At 48.6% G+C, this 15,463-nt stretch overlaps 1 pseudogene across 1 annotated transcript; it reads left to right on the top strand.

Annotated features, from left to right (window-relative positions):
• The first annotated feature begins 2,513 nt into the window (after window positions 1-2,513).
• Window positions 2,514-13,855, top strand: LOC311187538 (general transcription and DNA repair factor IIH helicase/translocase subunit XPB-like; annotated as a pseudogene). Its single transcript has 11 exons — window positions 2,514-2,541; window positions 2,795-3,009; window positions 4,303-4,539; window positions 6,524-6,573; window positions 6,971-7,106; window positions 7,307-7,390; window positions 7,716-7,796; window positions 8,250-8,454; window positions 9,606-9,872; window positions 10,421-10,605; window positions 13,649-13,855. The product of its transcript is annotated as a general transcription and DNA repair factor IIH helicase/translocase subunit XPB-like (transcript).
• Window positions 13,856-15,463: the final 1,608 nt, after the last annotated feature.

Here is a 15,463-nt window from a genome sequence, read left to right as displayed (position 1 = left end):
CAGTGTATTTCAGTCGATCTGCCCGTTCTGCTCCCCACTCTGTCTCTGGTGAATCCTCTCACCCCCCACACCTCTGGCCTGTGCCCCAGTTCTTATATGCATAAATCTTTTTTTTTTACTACTTTTTTTTTCTATTTATTTATTTGTACAAGCACTGGGTACAGTCAGAAGCACGGGAGGGTAAGAGAATTCACCAGAGGCAGAGCATGGAGCAGAGCAGGCAGAAGGACTGAAGTACACTGCTGAGGGGAGCAGTGTGTGACAGGAGAGGACTCCACGCCATGTGGGACTCTCCTCCAGTGGCCGGGGAGCAGCCGGGGATCGAACCAGCACTGCAGAGGCTGTGGGCAGCTTTGCAACCCAGCGCTCAACCGCTGCGCCACCGGGGAGGCCCCTGCATAAATAAATCTTTAAAAAATATTTGGAGAAAGAGTTAGAGGCAGCGGCAATAATCAGGCAGCAATTTGAAGCAGAGATCAGACACAAAAGTCTTAAAGTTTAAGTTCTGCGAAGGTCTCTGAGAAGGCCTACAGTAGTCTACAATAGGTGGCACCACAGCAGTCAGTAGCAGGAATCCAAAGCCAGGCTGGGTAGCACTGGATGCTGGACTGGTCAGTGCCAGAGGCAACAGTACCAAATGGGTGGTGCCAGACATGTCAGAGACAGGGACCAATGTTTCAGCTCTTAGAGAGGCTGGGCATAAGCCAATAGCAAACAGTTCTTTAGAGTCACCAAACACATGGCCAATGGTGTCATTCAGCAGGCTATGTTGGAGGTCATATCTTCAAAGAAATGCTGCTAGGGACAGGGGCCAGTGTTATAGCTCTAGAAGTTCTTTCCAAGAGAAAGGCCAGATGAATCTGAATGACTGTTGAAGCTGGCTGGAGCCTGACTTATACACCCCATCAGGGTGCACACCTTTCCAACCTGATTGGTCCATATTGATTAGCACCCTCGGGAACTCCATTAGATTGGTCTGTTTACAATCCCAGCTTTTTGATACCGTTCATTTTCAATCCCATGCGGGTTCCGTAATTGCCTGAAACTGCACCAGTGTCAAATCTGACTATGCTGAGGTTGGGCTTCAAAACTAAACAGGAGGAGTAGTGAAGGCAATGAGCTTGAGGTAAGAACATTGATGTTCAGATGTGATATTGGGGTTCACAGAGTGGGGTCCTTGAATTATCTCCTTGATAATTTTCCACAGATTCCCTTTCAGTGGCACGTGGTGAGTTTACTAAGGAAAAGACATTTGCAGAGACTCAAGCAAAATACATGTTTATTAGAAAAAAGGACAAACAAGACTTGCATAGACACAGGTGGGCAGAGAGCTGCTGCTGCTGCTGCGGTTTTTGAACAGAACAAATTTGTTAAAAGAGACATCCGCATAGGCACAGGTGGGCAGTCTTAGGAAAAGAACTGTAATTTGCCAGGGCAGGCAGTTTTTGTATAGTGCTCTTTTGGGGAGCTCATTCCTTTCTGGACTGAACTCATTTCTATAGCCATCTGCACCTAAAGATTTCCCCTATCAGATTGCACCTTAAAATTTCCTATACACTACATAAGGACTTGTTAATCATTTCTACCCCAGCCTCTAGTTTCTGCCCCTAGGAAGACTCCATAAAGCAGAGGGGGCTGTTCAACTTGACCTGTACTGAGGCTGGTGTCAAAACCTTATACCAGGAGCAGGGGGTGGGGTAGGGGTGGGGCTCTAATCTCAGATGTTTGATGGGTGCTGGTAGAGTTCCCATGAAGTTGGTCCATTTTCAATCTCATGCTAGTTTCACGGGCTCCTCTGACATCTGCTCAGTGGGTGCCATTTGCATAATCCTGTCAAGACTCCAGAGGATCCTCATTGCCGCTCCAGTATCTTACCAAAACTCTTTTTTCTGGAATCCCCTCTCTTAGGCCAACTCACGGGCACCCCTACAGGGCGCCAGCCTTCCTACTTCCCCGTCAGGACCAGTGCCCAGAGAAAGCTCTAATAACGTCTCTTCCCACCGCTTCCCGGTGAGCGGCATTTCGGGGCACAGGCCGAATCTGGCGCCCCACACCCGCTGTCTGCGCGGGACGCTGGCGCCAGCTCGGGGGTCTGGGCGCTCCCCGGCGGGCGCGCGGCCTGTCCCACTTCCCCGAGCGCAGCGAGCCGCCCGGACCTGTAGAATTGATCCTCCGGAACGCCGCGGCCTGGCCCTTGTCCAGTGCCGTTGTCAGGGCGGCCGAAACGGCGAGCCCCCGACCATCGCTGGAGCTCCCCGACACCCGCCGACGGGCCGGCCGCGCGGGCGGGCTCCGCGGGGCGCCACCGCCCTCGGCCCTCCCGCGCCCGCCCCCCCGGGCCAGAGACGGGACTTTTGGCAGTCGCCGCCAGGACGTCCTGCCTGCGCCAGAAGTCCCCGAAGCAGCGGCCCCTTCCGGTCTGCGCCGGAAGTTCCCCGCGAGCAGCGGCCCCCTTCCGGCCTGCGCCGAGGTCCCGCGGGCAACGCGTCCCGACCCGCCCTGCGGTGCCCACGATGGGCAGGAGAGACCGGGCGGAGCGCGGTGAGCCCCTGGCGTGCTGGCGTTGCCCCGTCGTGGGCCTGCGCCTGCCTCCCGTCGGCTCGGCAGCGCCGCAGCCCCTCGCCCCGCGCCCCGGCTGACCGGCCCGCCCCGCGGGGGCTCTGCCAGGGCCGGGGCGCCCGCGGGAGGGCGCCGCTGCCGAGGCGCGCCCCGTTGGATGCCCCCGCCGAGCCGCCTGGCGGGGCGCAGGGAACCCCAAATTACTGACGTGCCGTCCCCCGGGCCCGCGTTTCAGATAAGAAGTCCAAGAGGCGGCATTACGAGCACGAGGACGACGAGGAGGACGACTCCCCGGGGAGCGAGCCCCAGGAGGCCGTGCCCTCGGCGGCCAGCAAGCAGGTGGACGAGGCAGGGACCAAGGTGGACGAGCACGGGGCCAAGGACTACTGACTGCAGATGCCGCTGAAGGACGACCACGCCTCCAGGCCCTCTGAGGGGGGAGCACAGCCGGCGACGGGCGCGGAGCGGGCACTGGAGATGCGGGGCGCTGCTCTCGGAGCCGGCGCGGAGAGCGCCCCAGACGCCGCCAGGCACTCGAGGGGCCTTGGCTGGCAGGTGCAGATGCGCCGGCGCTCCTGGCCTGCCTCGTCTCAAACCCCACATTTTCACTCCCGTTCCTCTCCAGTTCTAGTGCATGCTTGGAAACACGTTACCTGAGATATAGCATTTATCATGTAACAGTTCAATTCCCCACTGTAGGGTAAGGAAGAATATCAGGCTTTTCTGCCCTCCCGCCATCAGGATAGATGATGGATCCCTGAGGTCCCGAATGCATGCCTGATGGCGGGCACCTGGAATAGGGTGTGGGCATAGGTAGATGGGATTCACCTGGGCTGAGACTGGGCTTTTAAGGGCGGCGTCACGGGGACGCCAGCAGCAGCAGCAGAAGCCGAAGTAGAAGCCGAAAGAGAAGCCGAGAAGCAGCAGAATGAACGCCAGAGAGCCCAGATAGAGTAAAGACTTGCTGGGGGCTGGGAGGCCTGCCAGCCCCCCCAGCCAGCACCCGTGCCTGCCATATGCCTGGTGAAACCCAATAAAAGACCTGCCAAAAACCACTGAGGACTCTGACTCCTTTACCTGGTCTGCATGGGATCAGAAAACCTGCACTGTGTCCTGTTCTGCCCCTTACACCCACTTAAAAAAAAAAGATAAGCCAGGCAGTTCTTTTGCTCAGCTCAAAGTAATCATTGTGCCACATTCTTTTGAAATCTAGCCACAGGTACCTGGGGGAGAGACAGAACGCTGGTGAAGTATGGTGGAAAGCATCAACTTACTTTCGAAACCTGTTCTTTGTTCTCTTTATTCCTGTGTCTGATTAAAATAACAGCCCAGAATTTGTTGAAGGAGTGCTTACACCAATACCTCTGGTATTGGTAGCTTAAAGATCACTTTTGGGGCAACTTGTCCTTCTTTTTGGTTTGTTTTAATTTTTTCGTAGAAGATGTGGGGTGTAGGCCAGAGGTGTGGGTTCATCAAAGACAAGAGTGAGGAGCAAGACAGGCAGATCAGATTGCTGACATACACTGCCAAGGGGGAGCTGCATGCCAAACAGGAGAGGTCTGCTTTGCCACATGTGGGTTAGCTCTCTGGCGGGGCATTGAACTCAGGCTATAGTGTTGATAGTACTGAGACTTAAATCCTAGACCATCAGAGAGGACCGTTAATAGTGATATGGCACACAGCCCAATCATTTGTGCAACTCGGTAGTTTCTATATCTGTTGTGTCTACTTAATGTTTTGCAGGCTCCTGATGGCCACATTTTCTTAGAAGACTTCTCTCCAGTTTACAAATATGCTCAAGACTTTCTTGCGGCTATCGCTGAGCCAGTGTGCTGACCAACCCTTGTGCATGAGTACAAACTAACTGCTTACTCCCTGTAGGCAGCTGTGAGCATTGGGCTGCAAACTAGTGACATCACTGAATACCTCAGGAAGCTCAGCAAGACAGGTGTCCCTGATGGAATTCTGCAGTTTATTAAAGTAAACCCAGCTTTTTTACCCTCCTTGTTAATGCGGTAATAGAGGGGAACAGGTGTTAGATTTTGTTAACCTGTGGCAGTCCTAAAAGTGCCATTTGGATCTAGTATAGGGAGCATAACTGATTACTCCAACTGCAACTCCTCTGTATTCCATCATTGTGTTCTTGCTGAGTGCATACTTCTGTCAGCTTCTCTTAGCCAGTGGTTGCTAACACAGTGGGAGTTCCTAATTCAGGCCTTCTCTGGGCAGGGTTATTTGGGAATGTAGCCCAAAGTGAATGGGGCTGTGAACTGAATTGAGTTCCTTTAAAAATCCGTGTGTTGAAGCCCTTGGCCCTTTTGTGATTGTATTTGGCATAAGGAAGTTATTAAGGCAGTTAAAAGTGGGACCCTGATCATGTGGGATTGGTTTTCTTATAAGAAGAGATACCAGAAAGCTCATGCATGCACTCTTTCTTAGCACATGCACAAGGAAGAAGTCCTGTGAAGATACAAGAAGGAAGCTTATAAAACTACCTTTATGGGGCCTCCCATGGTGGTGCAGCGGTTGAGCGCTGGGCTGCGAAGCTGCCTGCAGCCTCTGCAGCACCAGTTCGATCCCTGGCCGCCGGGTGAGGGTCCCACATGGCACGCATACCTCTCCTGTTGCGCCCACTGCTCCCCTCAGCAGTGCATTTCGTCGGTCTGCTTGTTCTGTTCCCCGCTCTGGCTCTGGTGAATCCTCTCACCTGCCCATGCTTCTGACTGTACCCAGTGCTTGTATAAATAAATAAATCTTTAAAAAAAAAACTATATGGACTTCTAGAAATGTTTCTAGTAAACCACCCAGTTTCTGGTGTGTTTTATGGATGCTTCAGCAGATTAACGTAGACTGAGCATACTTAAATGAGACCATTAGTCAACAATTGGCATTAGGAAGAATCAAAAAGAACTTCAAGTGTTGAAGTGGATGGGGTTCCATGTGAAGAGCAGTTGGATATGCTTGTGGTTGTTCTGAGGTAGGTGGATGCCATCTCAAAGAGATGGCAGTGGCTTTCATTGGCCTTAGGTGATGGAAAGGGAGTTAGATTCCTACCCCCGAATTTGGAGTGGCAGAAGATGAGCGCCACAGGCATCTAATACAGTAATGCATCCAATCTCAGAGGAGCTGGTAAGAGCTCTGGGGAGAGTTTTCTTGTGATATGGAAGGTGGCCTATAGAGAACAACCTGGCCCTCACTAGAGTGAACCTGCATCGTACCTGCAGCTCATTCTTGTCTGGGAGCTGCCTGCAGGGATGAAGGCAGTTTCATAGTACAGTGATGGATCTGAAGGGCAGCACTGGGAGCAGACAACAATCAAGAGTTGAGTAGCACGTTTGTGTGGCCACCATACAACGTCTGTTGCCTTCTATTCTCAAGATATTTGGGAACCTGGCAATGGTGCTGAGCTCAGAGCCTTGCTTATGTGACTTAAAAGTGGGGTTTTGTCAACAATCCTCACATGTTACATCATATGCTCAACATTCAAGTTTTGCAAATCAACAAGCTTATATGAAAGGAGAGTAAGGAACATTGGTGAGGATGCTAGGAAGCTGTGCATTTTAATATGCAGCAAACAATTACTGAAAACTCTGCCATCTTTGTGCTGGGATATGTAGTAATGTTGATGTGGCAGGATGAACCTCTGGATTAGGAAGGGGCTTGTGGAAATGGCAGAGAAAGGGAAAGGAAAAATTACAAAGTTTTTAAAGCAGCGTTTTAGAAATTAAGTGGTAATACATCAGAATTAACCAGGCAGGAGGTAGGTTTTGCCCTCAAAGGATAGAAGCTAATAGCGACAACTCAATTTAGGCAGATCTAACCCTTTTAGGATTGCACACTGGGTTTTCCTAAAGTAAAATGAACACCTAGCTGGGTGGGTGAGTAGTCGGTGTCCCTGCTAACAGTTGTGTCCTGAGTGAGCTGTGTATTGCTGATTTTGCCTTTTTGTTGTCACTTCTTGCAGTTGTGTACTGTCAGCTATGAAAAAGTCAAGCTGGTCTTGAAGCATAACAGGTAAGGGATTCTGTGACAGGTCCCTCCAAGGCACTTTGCCTCCTCTGCATATCAGGATAGCAAGGATTATGCTGTGCAACACCACCTGCTGAGGGGATTAAAGAAGACGTGAAGGGAGATAACTAAAACTGGAAATCCCTTCACTGGCCAGTGTTCCACTGGTGGTGGAGCTGGGGTTCAGTGCCCTGCTTATGTAACTTAATAGTGGGACTTTGCCCATAATCCTCATGTGTTATGTCATGGCTATAGCTCAACACTCAGGTTTTGCAAAGGGTTGTGGAGAGAGAATGAAGATAGGCATGAAGCCATGCTTTCCAGACCTCTAATTGAATGAGTGATGGAACCTTTGGAAATGATGTACTGCTCTGTATGCACCTCCTTCCTCCCCTGCTTGTAGGTACTTCGTTGAAAGCTCCCATCCTGATGTCATCCAGCACCTTCTCCAGGATCCTGTGATACGGGAGTGCCGCCTGAGGAACTCTGAAGGGGAGGCAACAGAGCTTATCACAGAGACTTTCACGAGCAGATCTGCTGTATGTGGGCTCCTGGTCATTCTGGGGGGTAGGAGAATTTAGACTTTCAGTTCTCTTGGGTACTGTTAGTGCAGCATTTGCAACCTAGTGGCCCTGCACTTATCTTACAACACTAAATTCCCCCTTGCACTTTAGTGACTGCTTGGTAATAGTAGGGCAACATGTTGCCTGCAGGCCCAGACCTTGCCTTTCTCTTATAGATCGCTAAGACTGCTGAAGGCAGTGGTGGCCCCTCCACTTCCCGGGTACCAGATGCACAGTGTAAATCTGACATCCCCACCGACCTTTTTGACTTTTAAACTTTTTATTTATTTATTTATTTTTATAACTGGGGAAAAAATTTTTTTTAAAGATTTATTTATTTATGTATACAAGCACTGGATACAGTCAGAAGTACGGGAAGGTGAGAGAATTCACCAGAACCAGAGCGGGGAGCAGAACAGGCAGACTGACGAAATACACTGCTGAGGGGAGCAGCGGGCGGCAGGAGAGGTCTGTGCGCCATGTGGGACCCTCGCCCGGTGGCCGGGGATAGAACTGGCACTGCAGAGGCTGCGGGCAGCTTCGCAGCTCAGTGCTCAACCGCTGCACCACTGGGGAGGCCCCGACCTTTTTGACTTTTATGAGCAAATGGACAAGGATGAAGAAGAAGAGGAAGAGACAGAGACAGTATCTTTTGAAGTCAAGCAGGTTAGTGAATGTACCCCCTCCTGGTTTCTTCTCTGAGTTGGTATCAAAACTATTCCAGCCTTTCATCAGTTAACTATCATCTGTGTGAGAAGATGGAATCCTTCTTTTCTTGGTTGGGGGGTGGGGAGGTGGGAACATCAGTTCTCTTAATGGAGTTAACCTGAGTGTCCTATTCCCCAGATTCTCAAGTCCCTGGGAAAACAGAGGAAATGGGACCTGAAGGGCATTTTTGGTAGCTGACTGAATTTAATTTTGTCTCTGCCTCTTGGGTTACTTTTCTATCCTTTAACCTAGCTGTTAACAAGCAAGATCTGAAATAGCAAACGTCTAGATAAATGGCTATTTCTTTGGGGGGGTGGACAGACCATCAGGCCCCTTAGAATATATGCTGGTTTTTTTTTTAGCACAATATGGAGGTAATGAGATTCTGAAATCCTCATGCTCACTTCTCAGGAAATGATTGAGGAACTCGAGAAACGTTGTATCCACCTGGAGTACCCTCTGTTGGCAGAGTATGACTTCCGGAATGATTCTGTTAACCCTGATATCAACATTGACCTGAAACCCACAGCTGTGCTTAGACCTTATCAGGAGAAGAGCTTGCGAAAGGTGTTTGGGAATGGGTGTGCACGCTCTGGAGTCATTGTTCTTCCTTGTGGTAAGTGCCACTTGATGGAGATTGCCAGACTCTTCTGTCTGGGTCTGCCAGCTGCTTGCCACTTGTCCTGTGCACCCTTCTCTAACTCACACCTTGCTGAGGGACTGCCAGTCAGATGACTCCTGATTCATAATTTGACAAATATTTGTGTGCTTGCTGTTGGCAGGGCCCTGGCGTAGGCACTGGGGATCTGCGGTGAACTGAGTAACCTCATGGGCATGTTTTGGTGGGGAAGGGAGAGACAGTAAACAAATCAATAAAATTGGGCAGTGAAGAAAAATAATAAGGATGGGAAGTTAGGGCAGTGATGTAGGGAGGGGTCTGTTTTATATGCTAAGGTTAGGTTCTCGTTCTTAGGTATTTTGGGGGGCTCCCCAGTGCAGAAACAGCTTGTTTCTGGAAGGCTTATTATAGAGAGTATGTCCAATAATGCCCCATTGATGCCTGTCGGATAGATTTGTCTTTAAATCCTGTCAGGTTTTGGTCTAGGACAGACCAGAGGTCACAGCAGACTCACTGAGACCCTGCTCCATACTTCAGGAGGCAGTCTCCAGGGGAATGGCCTGTAACCTGAGGTTCTTGTTATTATATTGAGGCACATCTCTGGTTGAGGAAGTGTTGCTCTTGAAAGGAATAACTTGATTTTTAATCTTGATCTTCAGATAGTGGATGGTAGTAAACAGATGCTCTGGGAGTTTCACTTCTGTCTTTGCCAGGGGTGTACACGCGCTTGTGCACCCCAGTTCTCAAGCTGCTTTTTGGGTGTGATAATGATAGGCATCTTGTACCGAGCCCCTCTCTGCAGGCTGTGCCACCAGTCCTCTGCCCCAGCAACTCCACTTTCCTCTGGCCTTCGGCAAATGACGCGTGGGCTTTGGTTTTTCCATTATTAAAATCGTGCTGAAAGGAGTGTCTCTGGTCTCTGGTTTTTTTTGCAGTCTCAGCATGGATAAGAGAGGCTGGCATGTGAAGTGGGCGTGTCTCCTTTTTATAAGTAAGAGAACCTCAGAGCAGCGATTGCCTCAAATGTCATTTGGGAGAATTAGTAAAATTAGTCTGCCTAGACTCATGTGCTTATGAGTCATTTCTGTCAATCCTTGTCCTTTATTTCAACCTGGCCTTGGATAATATCTCCCTTTGGTTTCTTGTAGGCGCTGGGAAGTCCCTGGTTGGTGTGACGGTGGCATGCACAGTCAAAAATGCTGTCTGGTACTGGGTAAACTCAGCGGTGTCTGTGGAGCAGTGGAAAGCCCAGTTCAAGATGTGGTCTACCATAGATGACAGCCAGATCTGCCACTTTACCTACTCCTTGTTGGGCCATTACCACCAGAAGGTCCTGGGAGGCTGAGCGAATCATGGAGTGGCTCAAAACTCAGGAATGGGGCCTTGTGATTCTAGATGAAGTTCACACCATCCGGGTAAACAGACTGAGAGCTGAGCTGCTCACTCATTGTCCACACAGAATTGTCTTCCAGCTGTTGTGCTGAGGGAGGAATTATTGTGTGGTCTATCCATCTTGCTAGAAATGCATGTTGGGTGGAGCTTTTAGATCATTAGTACCTGTGGGGTAAGGGTGAGTGGTAGAAGGATGTCCATATTCACAGCCTCCTTCGCCACTGACTGATAGTCATTTAGGAAATGATATTAAATTCCTTTCTCCAGCTTGCTGCTTATTACAGGTCAAACTAACCCTTAGTCCATTTTTTGATGACCCCGTGAAAACTGGGTTAGGAGTACTGAAAAGTCTTTGAAACACAAATCATTTCTACCTCTTGTTCTTTTCATCCTTCTGTATGGGTCTAAAGTGATAGTTAAGCATTGTCATCTAGTCATCCTTATCTAGAGCCAGGTTTCTGTGGGCCAGGAACTTGGGGCTTAGTCCATGTGGTGTGAAGCGAGAGTGAAGTTCCAAGACTGTATGTGTTACTCGAGCATGGAAAATGTAATAGTGTGATTATTTGCCCAGCCAAGATGTTCCGGCGAGTGCTCACCATTGTGCAGGCCCACTGCAAGCTGGGTTTGACTGCAACCCTCATCTGGGAAGATGACAAAATTGTGGATTTAAATTTTCTGATTGGGCCCAGGCTCTATGAGGCCAACTGAATGGAACTACAAAACAACGGCTACATCGCCAAAGTCCAGTGTGCTGAGGTAACTGTCCCCTTCCCGGCACAGTCTCTAAGGGTTAAGGGGAAATGGATCGGGTCACTTCCTCTGGCACAGGTACACTGGTCAGGGCCAGAGCAGACTGCTGCCCCCTCACACAGTTCCCAGGGGCCTCCCCACCTCACAGACTTGTGAGGCAGAGTTGCTTGTCCAGGGGCACCAGTCAGTGAGTGCAAGTCAGTACGCTAATCCAGGCTGGCCCAACTGCAAAGTGCATTTGTCTCCTCATCCTCTTCTCCGGGAGTGAGTGCTTCAGGGTGTTCTCGTCCACCCTCTCTGCTGTGAGGTTCTTGGTTGGTCTTGTGTGGGTGACCGTCCAAGCTATCTCTAGTGTCAAAGCCTGTTGGTTTTGATGCCCCTCAGTGATTACTTGTGGGTGTCAAGAATAGGTTATTTCTAAGAACACATTTTTCCCAATTTTGTTTTGTAATGATTGCCTGTACAGGTAAATGTTAAAAATGTATGTTCAAAGGTAAGTCTTCCCAGAGGGAACGATTAAAACCATTTCTAGAGACTGAAGTAGGTTTGCCTCTGTTTTGAAAGGATGGAAAGGAGCCTGTTGGTGAAATATAAACTTTCTTTGTTGGAAAAAATCCCTTAGCCTTCAGTTCCGGCTTTGTAAGCAGTGCACATCTTCTGAAAGAGCCTGTCAGAATCATTGAGGCTCCTTGTTCCATCTAGAACACCTTCCCTCCCACCCCTCCAACCACTGTCTTAGAACTTAGTTTGTCATTCTATTGCCTTTTTGTTATTTTGCCTCCTGTGTGTATTCCCTGACCTAAACAGCTTTAGCTGTTTTTTTGGAATCTTTACATATATGTAAATAGAATCAGGTTTAAATGTTCTTGTATGACTTCTGTCTTTTGTGCAATATTTTTAATTTTTGCATATGTTGTTTTTTTACAGATGCATGTAGCTGAAGTCCATTCCTTTGATTTGCTCTGCCGTGTCCCATTGTACAAATACACCACAGTTTAAATTATAATGGAATATTATACAACAGTTAAAAAACGCCATTTCTAATGGTAGACATTTGGGTTGCAGTGTTGTTCTGTTAACACCTTTATCAAGATTTAGTTTAAATTTCATAATATTCCCCTGTTGTAAGTGAATTCTCTGCTTTCAGTCAATAGAAACAGTTGTGCAGCTGCCCTGCAATCAAGTTTTAGAACATTCCCACCCCTTTTCCTTATGCTCATTTACAATGAATCAAATTTCTGACTCCCAGCCCTTGGCAGTCACTGATTCTGTCCCTAAACTTAGATCTTTTTTGCTTTTACTATCATGATAATGTTGCTACAAATATTTTTGTATGTGTGTGTGTGTGTGTCAGAGTTTTTGTAAAGTCCTATTGTTCACTGTGAACTGTGACCCCATAGTAGTATGTCACGAACATGATAGAGAATCTGCCAGCATGCAAAATATGTATTAAGGGAATAGTGTTTCAGAAAAACTGGTAAGTGTGATGTGGTATTCCTTTTGTCTTAATTGGTATCTTTTTGTTTACTAATGTTAAGTATTTTTTCCTATATTTGGGCCATTTATGTTTCAGATCTATGAGATACAAGATTTTAAGTATTGTGAAAAACTTGCTTTTGCTATAAAGAATTAAGAACTATAGTCATATGGTTTACAGGAAACCAGAAAGTATAACAACAGCAAAACCTGTGGATTTGAGCTCAGCAAAGGTTATGAGTAGGGTCAGTAATGGCCACGGAGCAGGTTTTCTGATCCAGCAGACGGGTAAAGGAGGAGTCAGAGTCCTCAGTGGCTTTTCAAGGTCTTTTATTTAGATTTATCAGGCACATGGCAGGCAGGGGTGCTGGGGGGCTGGGAGGGCTGCCAGCAAGTCTTCACTTTATCTGGGCTCTCCAGCGTTCTCTGCTTCTCTCTCAGCTTCCGTTTGTTCTTGGCTTCTTCTCAGCTTCTGCTGGCATCCCCATGACGCCGCTTTATAAGCCCAGTCTTAGCCCAGGTGAATCCCGTCTACCTGTGCCCACACCCTATTCCAGGTGCCCACCATCAGGCATGCATTCAGGACCTCAAGGATCTATCATCTATCCTGATGGCAGGAGGGCAGAAAAGCCTGACTTTTTCCTTATCTTACATTATGGTATTAGGTATCACTAATAACTTAAGCTAATTCCACATTGAAGAAATGGTCTGGAATGATCACACAGAAGTTGCACTGGTCACAGTCAAAACCCAGAGCCCGTCAGGGTAGATATTTACTGCCTGTTTCAGTCCTTTCTGGGTCCTTTTTGTTTGTCCACAGCACTGAGACTTTTACAACTCATTGCACTTTAATATATTTACCCAAACATTCTTCAACTTCTCAGCAACCCTAGCACAGAGAAAGCCCTATGGAGTGTTACTGTCACTCTTTTTTTGTATGCTCAGATAGTCTCAGATGTGACCAGTGGGATCACCTCAAGCTGGCTTCTCTGTTCATTTGGCATTTCCCCATCATTTCTTGAGTACTTCCTTGCTTTTTGGCACAGCAAGATATTTCTGGCTCACCTGGTACTTGTTCTGGGCCTGGAATTAGCCATTTCTCCACAGAGCTCTTTTAATTGAGAATGGAATTTAAAAACCAACACCTGGGTATTAGGTGTTGTTCATCACAACTAAGATGGCATTGCAAGACTGACTCAACAGGCAGCTGGGCAGTGTGTGCACGCGCATGTGCATGGAAGTTCTCAGCAGCGGTGCTGTGTATGGACTTAGGTGTCCAGATGTGATCTAAATGCATGGGATTGCTTGCGTGACTGGTTGAGAATCAGATTTTCTTCACTTGGAACTTATGTGAAAATAATTCCCTGAACATTAGTGAATTAAATCTTTGTAAGAGTGTCTGAGATCAACATTAGGGTTGTGGTGTTTGTGTCTATAGTTTTATTGAGATATAGTTCACATGCATTTGTTTGGATTTGTTTAAGGCTAATTCTGTTAAATAATGGTCTTCAGAAGTTTCTAATAGTGTGATGTTTAAACTTGCAGGCTGACTCCTGACTTTTATTGATCACAGGTTTGGTGTCCTATGTCTCCTGAGTTTTATCGGGAGTATGTAGCAATCAAAACTAAGAAGCAAATCTTGCTGTACACCATGAACCCCAACAAATTTAGAGCTTGCCAGTTCCTGATCAAGTTTCATGAAAGAAGGAATGACAAGATTATTGTCTTTGCTGATAATAGGTTTGCCCTGAGGGAATACGCCCTTCAGCTGAACAACTAAGTAATTGACAAGTTGCACCTGTTTTCCAGCTGATTTATTTATCCTATGTGAGTGCAGAGGGTGCCTCTTCGTTTCTCAAACCTCTCAGGACCTTCTTAGGATCTAAAGGCCTGATTTTGTGCCCTCGCTCGCAGGAACCAGGCAAGACAGGAATGGGTGGTTGGATTCAGAGGTTAGCGCATACAGAAAAGGGCAAGAACCTAAGTCATAAAACTGTAAGAAAACATAGGGTAAATGTTCCTTGAATTCAGTCTTGGTGTAGGGTAAAGAAAATGTCAGGCTTTTTCTGCCCTTCCGCCATCAGGATAGATGGTGGATCCTTGTCCTGAATGCATGCCTGATGGCGGACACCTGGAGTAGGGTGTGGGCATAGGTAGATGGGATTCAGCTGAGCTAAGACTGTGCTTTTAAGGGCGGTGTCACGGGGATGCCAGCAGCAGCAGTAGAAGCCGAGAAAGAAGTAGCAGAATCCGAGAGAGAAGCAGATAAGGCCGGAGAGCCCAGACTTGCTGGGGGCTGGGAGGCTGGCGGGCCTCCAAGCCCCCCCAGCACCCCTGCCTGCCATGTACCTGGTAATCCTAATAAAAGACCTGCAAAAAATCACTGAGGACCCTGACTCCTCCTTTCCCCAGTCTGCTGCATTAGAAAAACTGCCCTGTGTCCAGTCCGGCTTTTACAATTGGCGTAAGTTGGCAAGATCCATGCAGATGGGTATTGGAGCCCTCCGAAGACCTGGAGGGACTAAGGAGAACAGACTGTTTGCCTGTGATGATGCTGGAGGCGCCATGGCGGCACAGAAGGTGGACAATGTCCACGAGCTACAGGACGAGACCTGGCGTGAAGGAGACGCCCGAGAGAACCAGCCAAAAACACCCAAAAGGACCGGCCAATGACCCCTGAGGCAGCAGAATCGTTGGGGAGGAGAGGACCATGATTCAGCGCTCGCTGGTGCTGATGCAGGGAGAGGCCAATGGACTTCAACTGATGGACATGGACTGATAAACTTGGACTGACAATCCCGCCAGAAGGTGGAGGACCTTGGCAGGTTATGTTTTTTTTTTTTTTGAGAATCTGGGGGTGGCCAGTGGGCCTTGATGGCCAAAAGCAGCCTGTGCATGCCCAGCAGCCAGGTGGAGGAGAAAAGCCAACTAAGAATGCAAAAGCTGGTACTGATGCTAAGTTGAGAAGCCCTAAGCGGCTGTTAAGCAGCCTGGGTATGCTGAAGCCCTGTGAGTCTCGTAAAATCACCTGTGGGTGATGCCCTGCTCATTCTTGAGTGAGGGTGAGGAGCTGAGGAACCTGTCCTTGGGGGACGGGTGGGGAACGTAGCTTGGGGTGGAGCCCAAGCCAAATGTAGATTTTTGATCCCCGACCCATGTGCTTGTGCAGTGGGTTGGCCTGAGTGCAGGGGTCTGCAAGTCGCATTAGTGGCTATGAAGGCCGAGTGTTGGAGCGACTGCAGACAGAAACCCTGAGGGTTGGCGATTACCCCCAACAGAATAAAATTGCCAATCCCAGAGCTAGTGCATCCTGGGGGTGGATGCTGTGTGTGGCTTGTAGCCGAGACTACAGCCAGAGAAGGCCAGGAAGCCTGACGGCTCCTGGCGT

This window comes from Talpa europaea (genome assembly GCF_964194135.1).
Source record: "Talpa europaea genome assembly, chromosome: X".
In the NCBI taxonomy this organism is placed as follows: Eukaryota; Metazoa; Chordata; class Mammalia; order Eulipotyphla; family Talpidae; genus Talpa; species Talpa europaea.
Note: the sequence above shows the minus strand (reverse complement) of the source record. Positions and strands in the feature narration are given on the sequence as shown.